The sequence below is a fragment of the Taudactylus pleione genome, unplaced genomic scaffold (genome assembly GCF_031769625.1).
Source record: "Taudactylus pleione unplaced genomic scaffold, aTauple2 ptg000085l, whole genome shotgun sequence".
Taxonomy (NCBI): Eukaryota; Metazoa; Chordata; class Amphibia; order Anura; family Myobatrachidae; genus Taudactylus; species Taudactylus pleione.
This window is the reverse complement of record NW_028284487.1, coordinates 13583280-13603718: the sequence shown is the minus strand read 5'-3', so window position 1 is coordinate 13603718 and position 20439 is coordinate 13583280. Positions and strand designations below refer to the sequence as shown.

Here is a 20439-nt window from a genome sequence, read left to right as displayed (position 1 = left end):
TGGTTTAAAATTTATTTCAATGACATTTTTCCAGCAAGCCAAAATGTAGTCGGCAGTATTTGAACACATGGTGGGAGACCCCAATGGATTTCTAGTCCATCGCCAAAACCAATCGGCCACGAATACATACATATTTTATAATGTGTCATATTTGTTTACTATTTTTACAATAAATATTTATCCAGTGATCCGAGCTTTGAACTCGGATCACTGGATTCAAAGTCCAAAGTGCTAACCATTACACCATGGAACCTATTGACGTATTATGCCAAGCTGTAACAGTCCACATATAATAAACTGTATACTAAACTGGAGGTGCTTAAAATCTTTGAAATGCTACCAATCTATTTGCATATTGTTAATGCCGGATTAAGGGCCACATGGGTATGGGGCTAAAATGTTTCAGGGCCTATACTGAAAAGGGGAGGAGATGTGACCAGTGCTATATGGATGTAGCCAGATCCAAGTGGGTTTGTACAACGCCTACACTATCAGCCCCAATTTCTCTCTAAATACAGAAAAGTAGAAAAATAACATAGTTTGATGAGAAAACTAAAACTACAATTTTAATACTTATGATTTATGGCCAACCGTACAGTTGATGGTGGGCCTATTTTTATGTGGAGGACTGTAGCTCCTTCCACCCCATTGTTATTCTCGCCCTGTGTATTGTTTTCAACTCTATGTATAAATAAATTTTTATGGCAAACCAGAAAAACCCTCTGCTACCTTCTTGAGTGCTGTAGCAATGGATTTCACATCCCAGATTGTGATTGCCCAAAATGGTGATATGATGATTTTTTAGAGAAAGCTAAAGTACATGGTGATATGGTAAATCATGAAGGAGATAGATAAATTAGATGATATGGGGGAATATTGCTGGTATCAGGTGCAAATAACATATCTATGATAATATAATAGTAGGCACACCCCCATGGCAAAGAAAGGAAGCATTTTTGGTTTATTCTACAGGTGTTTATGATCACTGAATGGTTTCTAAAACGTTTGAGTATTGGTTTAAAATTTATTTCAATGACATTTTTCCAGCAAGCCAAAATGTAGTCGGCAGTATTTGAACACGCGCTGGGAGACCCCAATGGATTTCTAGTCCATCGCCAAAACCAATCGGCCATGAATACATACATATTTTATAACGTGTCATATTTGTTTACTATTTTTACAATAAATATTTAAACAAGGTGCCATTGAGATTTGAACTCGGATCACTGGATTCAGAGTCCAGAGTGCTAACCATTACACCATTGAACCTATTGACGTCTTATGCCAGGCTGTAACAGTCCACATATAATAAACTGTATACTAAACTGGAGGTGCTTAAAATCTTTGAAATGCTACCAAACTATTGGCATATTGTTAAGGCTGGATTAAGGGCCACATGGGTCAGGGGCTAAAATGTTTCAGGGCCTATACTGAGAAGGGGAGGAGCTGTGACCAGTGCTATGTGGATGTAGCCAGATCTAAGTGGGTTTGTACAACGCCTACACTATCAGCCCCAATTTCTCTCTAAATACAGAAAAGTAGAAAAATAACATAGTTTGATGAGAAAACTAAAACTACAATTTTGATACTTATGATTTATGGCCAACCGTACAGTTGATGATTGGCCTATTTTAATGTGGAGGACTGTTGCTCCATCCACCCCATTGTTATTCTCGCCCTGTGTATTGTTTTCAACTCTATGTATAAATAACTTTTTATGGCAAACCAGAAAAACTCTCTACTACCTTCTTGAGTGCTGTAGCAATGGATTTCACATCCCAGATTGTGATTGCACAAAATGGTGATATGATGATTTTTTTAGAGAAAGCTAAAGTACATGGTGATATATTAAATCAAGAAGGAGATTGATAAATTAGATTATATGGGGGAATATTGCTGGTATCAGGTGCAAATAACATAACTGTGATAATATAATAGTAGGCACACCCCCATGGCAAAGAAAGGAAGCATTTTGGTTTATTCTACAGGTGTTTATGATCACTGAATGGTTTCAAAAATGTTTGAGTATTGGTTTAAAATTTATTTCAATGACATTTTTCCAGCAAGCCAAAATGTAGTCGGCAGTATTTGAACACGTGGTGGGAGACCCCAATGGATTTCTAGTCCATCGCCAAAACCAATCGGCCACGAATACATACATATTTTATAATGTGTCATATTTGTTTACTATTTTTACAATAAATATTTATCCAGTGATCCGAGCTTTGAACTCGGATCACTGGATTCAATGTCCAAAGTGCTAACCATTACACCATGGAACCTATTGACGTATTATGCCAAGCTGTAACAGTCCACATATAATAAACTGTATACTAAACTGGAGGTGCTTAAAATCTTTGAAATGCTACCAATCTATTTGCATATTGTTAATGCCGGATTAAGGGCCACATGGGTATGGGGCTAAAATGTTTCAGGGCCTATACTGAAAAGGGGAGGAGATGTGACCAGTGCTATATGGATGTAGCCAGATCCAAGTGGGTTTGTACAACGCCTACACTATCAGCCCCAATTTCTCTCTAAATACAGAAAAGTAGAAAAATAACATAGTTTGATGAGAAAACTAAAACTACAATTTTAATACTTATGATTTATGGCCAACCGTACAGTTGATGGTGGGCCTATTTTTATGTGGAGGACTGTAGCTCCTTCCACCCCATTGTTATTCTCGCCCTGTGTATTGTTTTCAACTCTATGTATAAATAAATTTTTATGGCAAACCAGAAAAACCCTCTGCTACCTTCTTGAGAGCTGTAGCAATGGATTTCACATCCCAGATTGTGATTGCCCAAAATGGTGATATGATGATTTTTTAGAGAAAGCTAAAGTACATGGTGATATGGTAAATCATGAAGGAGATAGATAAATTAGATGATATGGGGGAATATTGCTGGTATCAGGTGCAAATAACATAACTATGATAATATAATAGTAGGCACACCCCCATGGCAAAGAAAGGAAGCATTTTTGGTTTATTCTACAGGTGTTTATGATCACTGAATGGTTTCTAAAATGTTTGAGTATTGGTTTAAAATTTATTTCAATGACATTTATCCAGCAAGCCAAAATGTAGTCGGCAGTATTTGAACACGCGGTGGGAGACCCCAATGGATTTCTAGTCCATTGCCAAGACCAATCGGCCACGAATACATACATATTTTATAATGTGTCATATTTGTTTACTATTTTTACAATAAATATTTATCCAGTGATCCGAGCTTTGAACTCGGATCACTGGATTCAAAGTCCAAAGTGCTAACCATTACACCATGGAACCTATTGACGTATTATGCCAAGCTGTAACAGTCCACATATAATAAACTGTATACTAAACTGGAGGTGCTTAAAATCTTTGAAATGCTACCAATCTATTTGCATATTGTTAATGCCGGATTAAGGGCCACATGGGTAAGGGGCTAAAATGTTTCAGGGCCTATACTGAAAAGGGGAGGAGATGTGACCAGTGCTATGTGGTTGTAGCCAGATCCAAGTGGGTGTGTACAACGCCTACACTGTCAGCCCCAATTTCTCTCTAAATACAGAAATGTAGAAAAATAACATAGTTTGATGAGAAAACTAAAACTACAATTTTGATACTTATGATTTATGGCCAACCGTACAGTTGATGGTGGGCCTATTTCTATGTGGAGGACTGTAGCTCCATCCACCCTATTGTTATTCTCGCCCTGTGTATTGTTTTCAACTCTATGTATAAATAACTTTTTATGGCAAACCAGAAAAACTCTCTGCTACCTTCTTGAGTGCTGTAGCAATGGATTTCACGTCCCAGATTGTGATTGCACAGAATGGTGATATGATGATTTTTTAGAGAAAGCTAAAGTACATGGTGATATGGTAAATCATGAAGGAGATTGATAAATTAGATTATATAGGGGAATATTGCTGGTATCAGGCGCAAATAACATAACTATGATAATATAATAGTATGCACACCCCCATGGCAAAGAAAGGAAGCATTTTTGGTTTATTCTACAGGTGTTTATGATCACTGAATGGTTTCTAAAATGTTTGAGTATTGGTTTAAAATTTATTTCAATGACATTTTTCCAGGAAGCCAAAATGTAGTCGGCAGTATTTGAACACGCGCTGGGAGACCCCAATGGATTTCTAGTCCATCGCCAAAACCAATCGGCCATGAATACATACATATTTTATAACGTGTCATATTTGTTTACTATTTTTACAATAAATATTTAAACGAGGTGCCATTGAGATTTGAACTCGGATCACTGGATTCAGAGTCCAGAGTGCAAACCATTACACCATTGAACCTATTGAAGTCTTATGCCAGGCTGTAACAGTCCACATATAATAAACTGTATACTACCTGGAGGTGCTTAAAATCTTTGAAATGCTACCAAACTATTTGCATATTGTTAAGGCCGGATTAAGGGCCACATGGGTCAGGGGCTAAAATGTTTCAGGGCCTATACTGAGAAGGGGAGGAGCTGTGACCAGTGCTATGTGGATGTAGCCAGATCTAAGTGGGTTTGTACAACGCCTACACTATCAGCCCCAATTTCTCTCTAAATACAGAAAAGTAGAAAAATAACATAGTTTGATGAGAAAACTAAAACTACAATTTTGATACTTATGATTTATGGCCAACCGTACAGTTGATGATTGGCCTATTTTAATGTGGAGGACTGTTGCTCCATCCACCCCATTGTTATTCTCGCCCTGTGTATTGTTTTCAACTCTATGTATAAATAACTTTTTATGGCAAACCAGAAAAACCCTCTGTTACCTTTTTGAGTGCTGTAGCAATGGATTTCACATCCCAGATTGTGATTGCCCAAAATGGTGATATGATGATTTTTTAGAGAAAGCTAAAGTACTTGGTGATAAGGTAAATCATGAAGGAGATTGATAAATTAGATGATATGGGGGAATATTGCTGGTATCAGGTGCAAATAACATAACTATGATAATATAATAGTAGGCACACCCCCATGGCAAAGAAAGGAAGCATTTTTGGTTTATTCTACAGGTGTTTATGATCACTGACTTGTTTCTAAAACGTTTGAGTATTGGTTTAAAATTTATTTCAGTTACATTTTTCCAGCAAGCCTAAATGTTGTCGGCAGTATTTGAACATGCGCTGGGAGACCCCAATGGATTTCTAGACCATCGCCAAAACCAATCGGCCATGAATACATACATATTTTATAACGTGTCATATTTGTTTACTATTTTTACAATAAATATTTAAACAAGGTCCCACCGAGATTTGAACTCGGATCACTGGATTCAGAGTCCAAAGTGCTAACCATTACACCATGGAACCTATTGGCATATTATGCCAGGCTGTAACAGTCCACATATAATAAACTGTATACTAAACTGGAGGTGCTTAAAATCTTTGAAATGCTACCAATCTATTTGCATATTGTTAATGCCGGATTAAGGGCCACATGGGTATGGGGCTAAAATGTTTCAGGGCCTATACTGAAAAGGGGAGGAGATGTGACCAGTGCTATGTGGTTGTAGCCAGATCCAAGTGGGTGTGTACAACGCCTACACTGTCATCCCCAATTTCTCTCTAAATACAGAAAAGTAGAAAAATAACATAGTTTGATGAGAAAACTAAAACTACAATTTTAATACTTAAGATTTATGGCCAACCGTACAGTTGATGGTGGGCCTATTTCCATATGGAGGACTGTAGCTCCATCCACCCTATTGTTATTCTCGCCCTGTGTATTGTTTTCAACTCTATGTATAAATAACTTTTTATGGCAAACCAGAAAAAACTCTCTGCTACCTTCTTGAGTGCTGTAGCAATGGATTTCACATCCCAGATTGTGATTGCACAGAATGGTGATATGATGATTTTTTAGAGAAAGCTAAAGTACATGGTGATATGGTAAGTCATGAAGGAGATTGATAAATTAGATAATATGGGGGAATATTGCTGGTATCAGGTGCAAATAACATAACTGTGATAATATAATAGTAGGCACACCCCCATGGCAAAGAAAGGAAGCATTTTTGGTTTATTCTACAGGTGTTTATGATCACTGAATGGTTTCTAAAATGTTTGAGTACTGGTTTAAAATTTATTTCAATGACATTTTTCCAGCAAGCCAAACTGTAGTCGGCAGTATTTGAACACGTGGTGGGAGACCCCAATGGATTTCTAGTCCATCGCCAAAACCAATCGGCCACGAATACATACATATTTTATAATGTGTCATATTTGTTTACTTTTTTACAATAAATATTTAAACAAGGTCCCACCGAGATTTGAACTTGGATCACTGGATTCAAAGTACAAAGTGCTAACCATTACATCATGGAACCTATTGACATATTATGCCAGGCTGTAATAGTCCACATATAATAAACTGTATACTAAACTGGAGGTGCTTAAAATCTTTGAAATGCTACCAAACTATTTGCATATTGTTAAGGCCGGATTAAGGGACACATGGGTCAGGGGCTAAAATGTTTCAGGGCATATACTGAGAAGGGGAGGAGATGTGACCAGTGCTATGTGGATGTAGCCAGATCCAAGTGGGTGTGTACAACGCCTATACTGTCAGCTAAAATTTCTCTCTAAATACAGAAAAGTAGAAAAATAACATAGTTTGATGAGAAAACTAAAACAACAATTTTGATACTTATGATTTATGGCCAACCGTACAGTTGATGATGGGCCTATATTAATGTGGAGGACTGTTGCTCCTCCCACCCCATTGTTATTCTCGCCCTGTGTATTGTTTTCAACTCTATGTATAAATAACTTTTTATGGCAAACCAGAAAAACCCTGTTACCTTTTTGAGTGCTGTAGCAATGGATTTCACATCCCAGATTGTGATTGCCCAAAATGGTGATATGATGATTTCTAGAGAAAGCTAAAGTACATGGTGATAAGATAAATCATGAAGGAGATTGATAAATTAGATGATATGGGGGAATATTGCTGGTATCAGGTGCAAATAACATAACTATGGTAATATAGTAGTAGGCACACCCCCATGGCAAAGAAAGGAAGCATTTTTGGTTTATTCTACAGGTGTTTTTGATCACTGAATGGTTTCTAAAACGTTTGAGTATTGGTTTAAAATTTATTTCAATGACATTTTTCCAGCAAGCCAAAATGTAGTCGGCAGTATTTGAACACGCGCTGGGAGACCCCAATGGATTTCTAGTCCATCGCCAAAACCAATCGGCCATGAATACATACATATTTTATAACGTGTCATATTTGTTTACTATTTTTACAATAAATATTTAAACAAGGTGCCATTGAGATTTGAACTCGGATCACTGGATTCAGAGTCCAGAGTGCTAACCATTACACCATTGAACCTATTGACGTCTTATGCCAGGCTGTAACAGTCCACATATAATAAACTGTATACTAAACTGGAGGTGCTTAAAATCTTTGAAATGCTACCAAACTATTGGCATATTGTTAAGGCTGGATTAAGGGCCACATGGGTCAGGGGCTAAAATGTTTCAGGGCCTATACTGAGAAGGGGAGGAGCTGTGACCAGTGCTATGTGGATGTAGCCAGATCTAAGTGGGTTTGTACAACGCCTACACTATCAGCCCCAATTTCTCTCTAAATACAGAAAAGTAGAAAAATAACATAGTTTGATGAGAAAACTAAAACTACAATTTTGATACTTATGATTTATGGCCAACCGTACAGTTGATGATTGGCCTATTTTAATGTGGAGGACTGTTGCTCCATCCACCCCATTGTTATTCTTGCCCTGTGTATTGTTTTCAACTCTATGTATAAATAACTTTTTATGGCAAACCAGAAAAACTCTCTACTACCTTCTTGAGTGCTGTAGCAATGGATTTCACATCCCAGATTGTGATTGCACAAAATGGTGATATGATGATTTTTTTAGAGAAAGCTAAAGTACATGGTGATATATTAAATCAAGAAGGAGATTGATAAATTAGATTATATGGGGGAATATTGCTGGTATCAGGTGCAAATAACATAACTGTGATAATATAATAGTAGGCACACCCCCATGGCAAAGAAAGGAAGCATTTTTGGTTTATTCTACAGGTGTTTATGATCACTGAATGGTTTCAAAAATGTTTGAGTATTGGTTTAAAATTTATTTCAATGACATTTTTCCAGGAAGCCAAAATGTAGTCGGCAGTATTTGAACACGTGGTGGGAGACCCCAATGGATTTCTAGTCCATCGCCAAAACCAATCGGCCACGAATACATACATATTTTATAATGTGTCATATTTGTTTACTATTTTTACAATAAATATTTATCCAGTGATCCAAGCTTTGAACTCGGATCACTGGATTCAAAGTCCAAAGTGCTAACCATTACACCATGGAACCTATTGACGTATTATGCCAAGCTGTAACAGTCCACATATAATAAACTGTATACTAAACTGGAGGTGCTTAAAATCTTTGAAATGCTACCAATCTATTTGCATATTGTTAATGCCGGATTAAGGGCCACATGGGTATGGGGCTAAAATGTTTCAGGGCCTATACTGAAAAGGGGAGGAGATGTGACCAGTGCTATATGGATGTAGCCAGATCCAAGTGGGTTTGTACAACGCCTACACTATCAGCCCCAATTTCTCTCTAAATACAGAAAAGTAGAAAAATAACATAGTTTGATGAGAAAACTAAAACTACAATTTTAATACTTATGATTTATGGCCAACCGTACAGTTGATGGTGGGCCTATTTTTATGTGGAGGACTGTAGCTCCTTCCACCCCATTGTTATTCTCGCCCTGTGTATTGTTTTCAACTCTATGTATAAATAACTTTTTATGGCAAACCAGAAAAACCCTCTGCTACCTTCTTGAGTGCTGTAGCAATGGATTTCACATCCCAGATTGTGATTGCCCAAAATGGTGATATGATGATTTTTTAGAGAAAGCTAAAGTACATGGTGATATGGTAAATCATGAAGGAGATAGATAAATTAGATGATATGGGGGAATATTGCTGGTATCAGGTGCAAATAACATAACTATGATAATATAATAGTAGGCACACCCCCATGGCAAAGAAAGGAAGCATTTTTGGTTTATTCTACAGGTGTTTATGATCACTGAATGGTTTCTAAAACGTTTGAGTATTGGTTTAAAATTTATTTCAATGACATTTTTCCAGCAAGCCAAAATGTAGTCGGCAGTATTTGAACACGCGCTGGGAGACCCCAATGGATTTCTAGTCCATCGCCAAAACCAATCGGCCATGAATACATACATATTTTATAACGTGTCATATTTGTTTACTATTTTTACAATAAATATTTAAACAAGGTGCCATTGAGATTTGAACTCGGATCACTGGATTCAGAGTCCAGAGTGCTAACCATTACACCATTGAACCTATTGACATCTTATGCCAGGCTGTAACAGTCCACATATAATAAACTGTATACTAAACTGGAGGTGCTTAAAATCTTTGAAATGCTACCAAACTATTGGCATATTGTTAAGGCTGGATTATGGGCCACATGGGTCAGGGGCTAAAATGTTTCAGGGCCCATACTGAGAAGGGGAGGAGCTGTGACCAGTGCTATGTGGATGTAGCCAGATCTAAGTGGGTTTGTACAACGCCTACACTATCAGCCCCAATTTCTCTCTAAATACAGAAAAGTAGAAAAATAACATAGTTTGATGAGAAAACTAAAACTACAATTTTGATACTTATGATTTATGGCCAACCGTACAGTTGATGATTGGCCTATTTTAATGTGGAGGACTGTTGCTCCATCCACCCCATTGTTATTCTCGCCCTGTGTATTGTTTTCAACTCTATGTATAAATAACTTTTTATGGCAAACCAGAAAAACTCTCTACTACCTTCTTGAGTGCTGTAGCAATGGATTTCACATCCCAGATTGTGATTGCACAAAATGGTGATATGATGATTTTTTTAGAGAAAGCTAAAGTACATGGTGATATATTAAATCAAGAAGGAGATTGATAAATTAGATTATATGGGGGAATATTGCTGGTATCAGGTGCAAATAACATAACTGTGATAATATAATAGTAGGCACACCCCCATGGCAAAGAAAGGAAGCATTTTTGGTTTATTCTACAGGTGTTTATGATCACTGAATGGTTTCAAAAATGTTTGAGTATTGGTTTAAAATTTATTTCAATGACATTTTTCCAGCAAGCCAAAATGTAGTCGGCAGTATTTGAACACGTGGTGGGAGACCCCAATGGATTTCTAGTCCATCGCCAAAACCAATCGGCCACGAATACATACATATTTTATAATGTGTCATATTTGTTTACTATTTTTACAATAAATATTTATCCAGTGATCCGAGCTTTGAACTTGGATCACTGGATTCAAAGTCCAAAGTGCTAACCATTACACCATGGAACCTATTGACGTATTATGCCAAGCTGTAACAGTCCACATATAATAAACTGTATACTAAACTGGAGGTGCTTAAAATCTTTGAAATGCTACCAATCTATTTGCATATTGTTAATGCCGGATTAAGGGCCACATGGGTATGGGGCTAAAATGTTTCAGGGCCTATACTGAAAAGGGGAGGAGATGTGACCAGTGCTATATGGATGTAGCCAGATCCAAGTGGGTTTGTACAACGCCTACACTATCAGCCCCAATTTCTCTCTAAATACAGAAAAGTAGAAAAATAACATAGTTTGATGAGAAAACTAAAACTACAATTTTAATACTTATGATTTATGGCCAACCGTACAGTTGATGGTGGGCCTATTTTTATGTGGAGGACTGTAGCTCCTTCCACCCCATTGTTATTCTCGCCCTGTGTATTGTTTTCAACTCTATGTATAAATAAATTTTTATGGCAAACCAGAAAAACCCTCTGCTACCTTCTTGAGTGCTGTAGCAATGGATTTCACATCCCAGATTGTGATTGCCCAAAATGGTGATATGATGATTTTTTAGAGAAAGCTAAAGTACATGGTGATATGGTAAATCATGAAGGAGATAGATAAATTAGATCATATGGGGGAATATTGCTGGTATCAGGTGCAAATAACATAACTATGATAATATAATAGTAGGCACACCCCCATGGCAAAGAAAGGAAGCATTTTTGGTTTATTCTACAGGTGTTTATGATCACTGAATGGTTTCTAAAACGTTTGAGTATTGGTTTAAAATTTATTTCAATGACATTTTTCCAGCAAGCCAAAATGTAGTCGGCAGTATTTGAACACGCGCTGGGAGACCCCAATGGATTTCTAGTCCATCGCCAAAACCAATCGGCCATGAATACATACATATTTTATAACGTGTCATATTTGTTTACTATTTTTACAATAAATATTTAAACAAGGTGCCATTGAGATTTGAACTCGGATCACTGGATTCAGAGTCCAGAGTGCTAACCATTACACCATTGAACCTATTGACATCTTATGCCAGGCTGTAACAGTCCACATATAATAAACTGTATACTAAACTGGAGGTGCTTAAAATCTTTGAAATGCTACCAAACTATTGGCATATTGTTAAGGCTGGATTATGGGCCACATGGGTCAGGGGCTAAAATGTTTCAGGGCCTATACTGAGAAGGGGAGGAGCTGTGACCAGTGCTATGTGGATGTAGCCAGATCTAAGTGGGTTTGTACAACGCCTACACTATCAGCCCCAATTTCTCTCTAAATACAGAAAAGTAGAAAAATAACATAGTTTGATGAGAAAACTAAAACTACAATTTTGATACTTATGATTTATGGCCAACCGTACAGTTGATGATTGGCCTATTTTAATGTGGAGGACTGTTGCTCCATCCACCCCATTGTTATTCTCGCCCTGTGTATTGTTTTCAACTCTATGTATAAATAACTTTTTATGGCAAACCAGAAAAACTCTCTACTACCTTCTTGAGTGCTGTAGCAATGGATTTCACATCCCAGATTGTGATTGCACAAAATGGTGATATGATGATTTTTTTAGAGAAAGCTAAAGTACATGGTGATATATTAAATCAAGAAGGAGATTGATAAATTAGATTATATGGGGGAATATTGCTGGTATCAGGTGCAATTAACATAACTGTGATAATATAATAGTAGGCACACCCCCATGGCAAAGAAAGGAAGCATTTTTGGTTTATTCTACAGGTGTTTATGATCACTGAATGGTTTCAAAAATGTTTGAGTATTGGTTTAAAATTTATTTCAATGACATTTTTCCAGCAAGCCAAAATGTAGTCGGCAGTATTTGAACACGTGGTGGGAGACCCCAATGGATTTCTAGACCATCGCCAAAACCAATCGGCCACGAATACATACATATTTTATAATGTGTCATATTTGTTTACTATTTTTACAATAAATATTTATCCAGTGATCCGAGCTTTGAACTCGGATCACTGGATTCAAAGTCCAAAGTGCTAACCATTACACCATGGAACCTATTGACGTATTATGCCAAGCTGTAACAGTCCACATATAATAAACTGTATACTAAACTGGAGGTGCTTAAAATCTTTGAAATGCTACCAATCTATTTGCATATTGTTAATGCCGGATTAAGGGCCACATGGGTATGGGGCTAAAATGTTTCAGGGCCTATACTGAAAAGGGGAGGAGATGTGACCAGTGCTATATGGATGTAGCCAGATCCAAGTGGGTTTGTACAACGCCTACACTATCAGCCCCAATTTCTCTCTAAATACAGAAAAGTAGAAAAATAACATAGTTTGATGAGAAAACTAAAACTACAATTTTAATACTTATGATTTATGGCCAACCGTACAGTTGATGGTGGGCCTATTTTTATGTGGAGGACTGTAGCTCCTTCCACCCCATTGTTATTCTCGCCCTGTGTATTGTTTTCAACTCTATGTATAAATAAATTTTTATGGCAAACCAGAAAAACCCTCTGCTACCTTCTTGAGTGCTGTAGCAATGGATTTCACATCCCAGATTGTGATTGCCCAAAATGGTGATATGATGATTTTTTAGAGAAAGCTAAAGTACATGGTGATATGGTAAATCATGAAGGAGATTGATAAATTAGATTATATAGGGGAATATTGCTGGTATCAGGCGCAAATAACATAACTATGATAATATAATAGTATGCACACCCCCATGGCAAAGAAAGGAAGCATTTTTGGTTTATTCTACAGGTGTTTATGATCACTGAATGGTTTCTAAAATGTTTGAGTATTGGTTTAAAATTTATTTCAATGACATTTTTCCAGGAAGCCAAAATGTAGTCGGCAGTATTTGAACACGCGCTGGGAGACCCCAATGGATTTCTAGTCCATCGCCAAAACCAATCGGCCATGAATACATACATATTTTATAACGTGTCATATTTGTTTACTATTTTTACAATAAATATTTAAACGAGGTGCCATTGAGATTTGAACTCGGATCACTGGATTCAGAGTCCAGAGTGCAAACCATTACACAATTGAACCTATTGAAGTCTTATGCCAGGCTGTAACAGTCCACATATAATAAACTGTATACTACCTGGAGGTGCTTAAAATCTTTGAAATGCTACCAAACTATTTGCATATTGTTAAGGCCGGATTAAGGGCCACATGGGTCAGGGGCTAAAATGTTTCAGGGCCTATACTGAGAAGGGGAGGAGCTGTGACCAGTGCTATGTGGATGTAGCCAGATCTAAGTGGGTTTGTACAACGCCTACATTATCAGCCCCAATTTCTCTCTAAATACAGAAAAGTAGAAAAATAACATAGTTTGATGAGAAAACTAAAACTACAATTTTGATACTTATGATTTATGGCCAACCGTACAGTTGATGATTGGCCTATTTTAATGTGGAGGACTGTTGCTCCATCCACCCCATTGTTATTCTCGCCCTGTGTATTGTTTTCAACTCTATGTATAAATAACTTTTTATGGCAAACCAGAAAAACCCTCTGTTACCTTTTTGAGTGCTGTAGCAATGGATTTCACATCCCAGATTGTGATTGCCCAAAATGGTGATATGATGATTTTTTAGAGAAAGCTAAAGTACTTGGTGATAAGGTAAATCATGAAGGAGATTGATAAATTAGATGATATGGGGGAATATTGCTGGTATCAGGTGCAAATAACATAACTATGATAATATAATAGTAGGCACACCCCCATGGCAAAGAAAGGAAGCATTTTTGGTTTATTCTACAGGTGTTTATGATCACTGACTTGTTTCTAAAACGTTTGAGTTTTGGTTTAAAATTTATTTCAGTTACATTTTTCCAGCAAGCCTAAATGTTGTCGGCAGTATTTGAACATGCGCTGGGAAACCCCAATGGATTTCTAGACCATCGCCAAAACCAATCGGCCATGAATACATACATATTTTATAACGTGTCATATTTGTTTACTATTTTTACAATAAATATTTAAACAAGGTCCCACCGAGATTTGAACTCGGATCACTGGATTCAGAGTCCAAAGTGCTAACCATTACACCATGGAACCTATTGGCATATTATGCCAGGCTGTAACAGTCCACATATAATAAACTGTATACTAAACTGGAGGTGCTTAAAATCTTTGAAATGCTACCAATCTATTTGCATATTGTTAATGCCGGATTAAGGGCCACATGGGTATGGGGCTAAAATGTTTCAGGGCCTATACTGAAAAGGGGAGGAGATGTGACCAGTGCTATGTGGTTGTAGCCAGATCCAAGTGGGTGTGTACAACGCCTACACTGTCATCCCCAATTTCTCTCTAAATACAGAAAAGTAGAAAAATAACATAGTTTGATGAGAAAACTAAAACTACAATTTTAATACTTAAGATTTATGGCCAACCGTACAGTTGATGGTGGGCCTATTTCTATGTGGAGGACTGTAGCTCCATCCACCCTATTGTTATTCTCGCCCTGTGTATTGTTTTCAACTCTATGTATAAATAACTTTTTATGGCAAACCAGAAAAACTCTCTGCTACCTTCTTGAGTGCTGTAGCAATGGATTTCACATCCGAGATTGTGATTGCACAGAATGGTGATATGATGATTTTTTAGAGAAAGCTAAAGTACATGGTGATATGGTAAGTCATGAAGGAGATTGATAAATTAGATAATATGGGGGAATATTGCTGGTATCAGGTGCAAATAACATAACTGTGATAATATAATAGTAGGCACACCCCCATGGCAAAGAAAGGAAGCATTTTTGGTTTATTCTACAGGTGTTTATGATCACTGAATGGTTTCTAAAATGTTTGAGTATTGGTTTAAAATTTATTTCAATGACATTTATCCAGCAAGCCAAAATGTAGTCGGCAGTATTTGAACACGCGGTGGGAGACCCCAATGGATTTCTAGTCCATCGCCAAGACCAATCAGCCACGAATACATACATATTTTATAATGTGTCATATTTGTTTACTTTTTTAAAAGATTTGAACTTGGATTGCTGGATTCAGAGTCCAGAGTGCTAACCATTACACCATGGAACCTATTGACATATTTTGCCAGGCTGTAACAGTCCACATATAATAAACTGTATACTAAACTGGAGGTGCTTAAAATCTTTGAAATGCTACCAATCTATTTGCATATTGTTAAGGCCAGATTAAGGGCCACATGGGTCAGGGGCTAAAATGTTTCAGGGCCTATACTGAAAAGGGGAGGAGATGTGACCAGTTTCTATGTGGATGTAGCCAGATCCAAGTGGGTGTGTACAACGCCTACACTGTCATCCCCAATTTCTCTCTAAATACAGAAAAGTAGAAAAATAACATAGTTTGATGAGAAAACTAAAACAACAATTTTGATACTTATGATTTATGGCCAACCGTACAGTTGATGATGGGCCTATTTTATAGTGGGGGACTGTTGCTCCTTCCACCCCATTGTTATTCTCGCCCTGTGTATTGTTTTCAACTCTATGTATAAATAACTTTTTATGGCAAACCAGAAAAACCCTCTGTTACCTTTTTGAGTGCTGTAGCAATGGATTTCACATCCCAAATTGTGATTGCCCAAAATGGTGATATGATGATTTTTTAGAGAAAGCTAAAGTACATGGTGATATGGTAAATCATGAAGGAGATTGATAAATTAGATGATATGGGGGAATATTGCTGGTATCAGGCACAAATAACATAACTATGATAATATAATAGTAGGCACACCCCCATGGCAAAGAAAGGAAGCATTTTTGGTTTATTCTACAGGTGTTTATGATCACTGAATGGTTTCTAAAATGTTTGAGTATTTGTTTAAAATTTAATTCAATGACATTTTTCCAGCAAGCCAAAATTTAGTCGGCAGTATTTGAACACGAGCTGGGAGACCCCAATGGATTTCTAGTCCATCGCCAAAACCGATCAGCCACGAATACATACATATTTTATAATGTGTCATATTTGTTTACTATTTTAACAATAAATATTTAAACAAGGTCCCACTGAGATTTGAATTCCGGTCACTGGATTCAGAGTCCAGAGTGCTAACCATGACACAATGGAACCTATTGACATATTATGCCAGGCTGTAACAGTCCACATATAATAAACTGTATACTAAACTGGAGGTGCTTAAAATCTTTGAAATGCTACCAATCTATTTGCATATTGTTAAGGCCGGATAAAGGGCCACATGAGTCAGGGGCTAAAATGTTTCAGGGCCTATACTGAAAAGGTGAGGAGATATGACCAGTGCTTTGTGGATGTAGACAGATCCAAGTGGGTGTGTACAACGCCTACACTGTCAGCCCCAATTTCTCTCTAAATACAGAAAAGTAGAAAAATAACATAGTTTGATGAGAAAACTAAAACTACAATTTTGATACTTATGATTTTTGGCCAACCGTACAGTTGATGATGGGCCTATTTTAAAGTGGAGGACTGATGCTCCGTCCACCCCATTGTTATTCTCGCCCTGTGTATTGTTTTCAACTCTATGTATAAATAACTTTTTATGGCAAACCAGAAAAACCCTCTGCTACCTTTTTGAGTGCTGTAGCAATGGATTTCACATCCCAGATTGTGATTGCCCAAAATGGTGATATGATGATTTTTTAGAGAAAGCTAAAGTACATGGTGATATGGTAAGTCATGAAGGAGATTGATAAATTAGATAATATGGGGGAATATTGCTGGTATCAGGTGCAAATAACATAACTGTGATAATATAATAGTAGGCACACCCCCATGGCAAAGAAAGGAAGCATTTTTGGTTTATTCTACAGGTGTTTATGATCACTGAATGGTTTCTAAAATGTTTGAGTATTGGTTTAAAATTTATTTCAATGACATTTATCCAGCAAGCCAAAATGTAGTCGGCAGTATTTGAACACGCGGTGGGAGACCCCAATGGATTTCTAGTCCATCGCCAAGACCAATCGGCCACGAATACATACATATTTTATAATGTGTCATATTTGTTTACTTTTTTAAAAGATTTGAACTTGGATTGCTGGATTCAGAGACCAGAGTGCTAAACATTACACCATGGAACCTATTGACATATTTTGCCAGGCTGTAACAGTCCACATATAATAAACTGTATACTAAACTGGAGGTGCTTAAAATCTTTGAAATGCTACCAATCTATTTGCATATTGTTAAGGCCGGATTAAGGGCCACATGGGTCAGGGGCTAAAATGTTTCAGGGCCTATAAGGGGAGGAGATGTGACCAGTTTCTATGTGGATGTAGCCAGATCCAAGTGGGTGTGTACAACGCCTACACTGTCAGCCCCAGTTTCTCTCTAAATACAGAAAAGTAGAAAAATAACATAGTTTGATGAGAAAACTAAAACAACAATTTTGATACTTATGATTTATGGCCAACCGTACAGTTGATGATGGGCCTATTTTATAGTGGGGGACTGTTGCTCCTTCCACCCCATTGTTATTCTCTCCCTGTGTATTGTTTTCAACTCTATGTATAAATAACTTTTTATGGCAAACCAGAAAAACCCTCTGTTACCTTTTTGAGTGCTGTAGCAATGGATTTCACATCCCAAATTGTGATTGCCCAAAATGGTGATATGATGATTTGTTAGAGAAAGCTAAAGTACATGGTGATATGGTAAATCATGAAGGAGATTGATAAATTAGATGATATGGGGGAATATTGCTGGTATCAGGTGCAAATAACATAACTATGATAATATAATAGTAGGCACACCCCCATGGCAAAGAAAGGAAGCATTTTTGGTTTATTCTACAGGTGTTTATGATCACTGAATGGTTTCTAAAACGTTTGAGTATTGGTTTAAAATTTATTTCAGTTACATTTTTCCAGCAAGCCTAAATGTTGTCGGCAGTATTTGAACATGCGCTGGGAGACCCCAATGGATTTCTAGTCCATCGCCAAAACCAATCGGCCATGAATACATACATATTTTATAACGTGTCATATTTGTTTACTATTTTTACAATAAATATTTAAACAAGGTCCCACCGAGATTTGAACTCGGATCACTGGATTCAGAGTCCAAAGTGCTAACCATTACACCATGGAACCTATTGGCATATTATGCCAGGCTGTAACAGTCCACATATGATAAACTGTATACTAAACTGGAGGTGCTTAAAATCTTTGAAATGCTACCAATCTATTTGCATATTGTTAATGCCGGATTAAGGGCCACATGGGTAAGGGGCTAAAATGTTTCAGGGCCTATACTGAAAAGGGGAGGAGATGTGACCAGTGCTATGTGGTTGTAGCCAGATCCAAGTGGGTGTGTACAACGCCTACACTGTCATCCCCAATTTCTCTCTAAATACAGAAAAGTAGAAAAATAACATAGTTTGATGAGAAAACTAAAACTACAATTTTAATACTTAAGATTTATGGCCAACCGTACAGTTGATGGTGGGCCTATTTCTATGTGGAGGACTGTAGCTCCATCCACCCTATTGTTATTCTCGCCCTGTGTATTGTTTTCAACTCTATGTATAAATAACTTTTTATGGCAAACCAGAAAAACTCTCTGCTACCTTCTTGAGTGCTGTAGCAATGGATTTCACATCCCAGATTGTGATTGCACAGAATGGTGATATGATGATTTTTTAGAGAAAGCTAAAGTACATGGTGATATGGTAAGTCATGAAGGAGATTGATAAATTAGATAATATGGGGGAATATTGCTGGTATCAGGTGCAAATAACATAACTGTGATAATATAATAGTAGGCACACCCCCATGGCAAAGAAAGGAAGCATTTTTGGTTTATTCTACAGGTGGTTATGATCACTGAATGGTTTCTAAAATGTTTGAGTATTGGTTTAAAATTTACTTCAATTACATTTATCCAGCAAGCCAAAATGTAGTCGGCAGTATTTGAACACGCGGTGGGAGACCCCAATGGATTTCTAGTCCATCGCCAAGACCAATCGGCCACGAATACATACATATTTTATAAAGTGTCATATTTGTTTACTTTTTTAAAAGATTTGAACTTGGATTGCTGGATTCAGAGTCCAGAGTGCTAACCATTACACCATGGAACCTATTGACATATTTTGCCAGGCTGTAACAGTCCACATATAATAAACTGTATACTAAACTGGAGGTGCTTAAAATCTTTGAAATGCTACCAATCTATTTGCATATTGTTAAGGCCGGATTAAGGGCCACATGGGTCAGGGGCTAAAATGTTTCAGGGCCTATACTGAAAAGGGGAGGAGATGTGACCAGTTTCTATGTGGATGTAGCCAGATCCAAGTGGGTGTGTACAACGCCTACACTGTCAGCACCAGTTTCTCTCTAAATACAGAAAAGTAGAAAAATAACATAGTTTGATGAGAAAACTAAAACAACAATTTTGATACTTATGATTTTTGGCCAACCGTACAGTTGATGATGGGCCTATTTTAAAGTGGAGGACTGATGCTCCATCCACCCCATTGTTATTCTCGCCCTGTGTATTGTTTTCAACTCTATGTATAAATAACTTTTTATGGCAAACCAGAAAAACCCTCTGCTACCTTTTTGAGTGCTGTAGCAATGGATTTCACATCCCAGATTGTGATTGCCCAAAATGGTGATATGATGATTTTTTAGAGAAAGCTAAAGTACATGGTGATATGGTAAATCATGAAGGAGATTGATAAATTAGATGATATGGGGGAATATTGCTGGTATCAGGTGCAAATAACATAACTTTGATAATATAATAGTAGGCACACCCCCATGGCAAAGAAAGGAAGCATTTTTGGTTTATTCTACAGGTGTTTATGATCACTGAATGGTTTCTAAAATGTTTGAGTATTGGTTTAAAATTTATTTCAATGACATTTTTCCAGCAAGCCAAAATGTAGTCGGCAATATTTGAACACACGGTGGGAGACCCCAATGGATTTCTAGTCCATCGCCAAAACCAATCGGCCACGAATACATACATATTTTATAATGTGTCATATTTGTTTACTTTTTTTACAATAAATATTTATCCAGTGACCCGAGATTTGAACTCGGATCACTGGATTCAAAGT

At 37.1% G+C, this 20439-nt stretch overlaps 3 non-coding genes across 3 annotated transcripts; all 3 read right to left on the bottom strand.

Moving 5' to 3' along the window:
- Positions 1 to 5254: 5254 nt before the first annotated feature.
- Positions 5255 to 5326, bottom strand: TRNAQ-CUG (transfer RNA glutamine (anticodon CUG)). Its single transcript has one exon. It is a non-coding gene; the product is annotated as a tRNA-Gln (tRNA).
- A 9062-nt stretch (positions 5327 to 14388) lies between these two features.
- TRNAQ-CUG (transfer RNA glutamine (anticodon CUG)) lies at positions 14389 to 14460 on the bottom strand. Its single transcript has one exon. It is a non-coding gene; the product is annotated as a tRNA-Gln (tRNA).
- Positions 14461 to 18394: 3934 nt separating this feature from the next.
- On the bottom strand, positions 18395 to 18466 carry TRNAQ-CUG (transfer RNA glutamine (anticodon CUG)). The gene has a single exon. It is a non-coding gene; the product is annotated as a tRNA-Gln (tRNA).
- Between the last annotated feature and the right edge of the window lie 1973 nt (positions 18467 to 20439).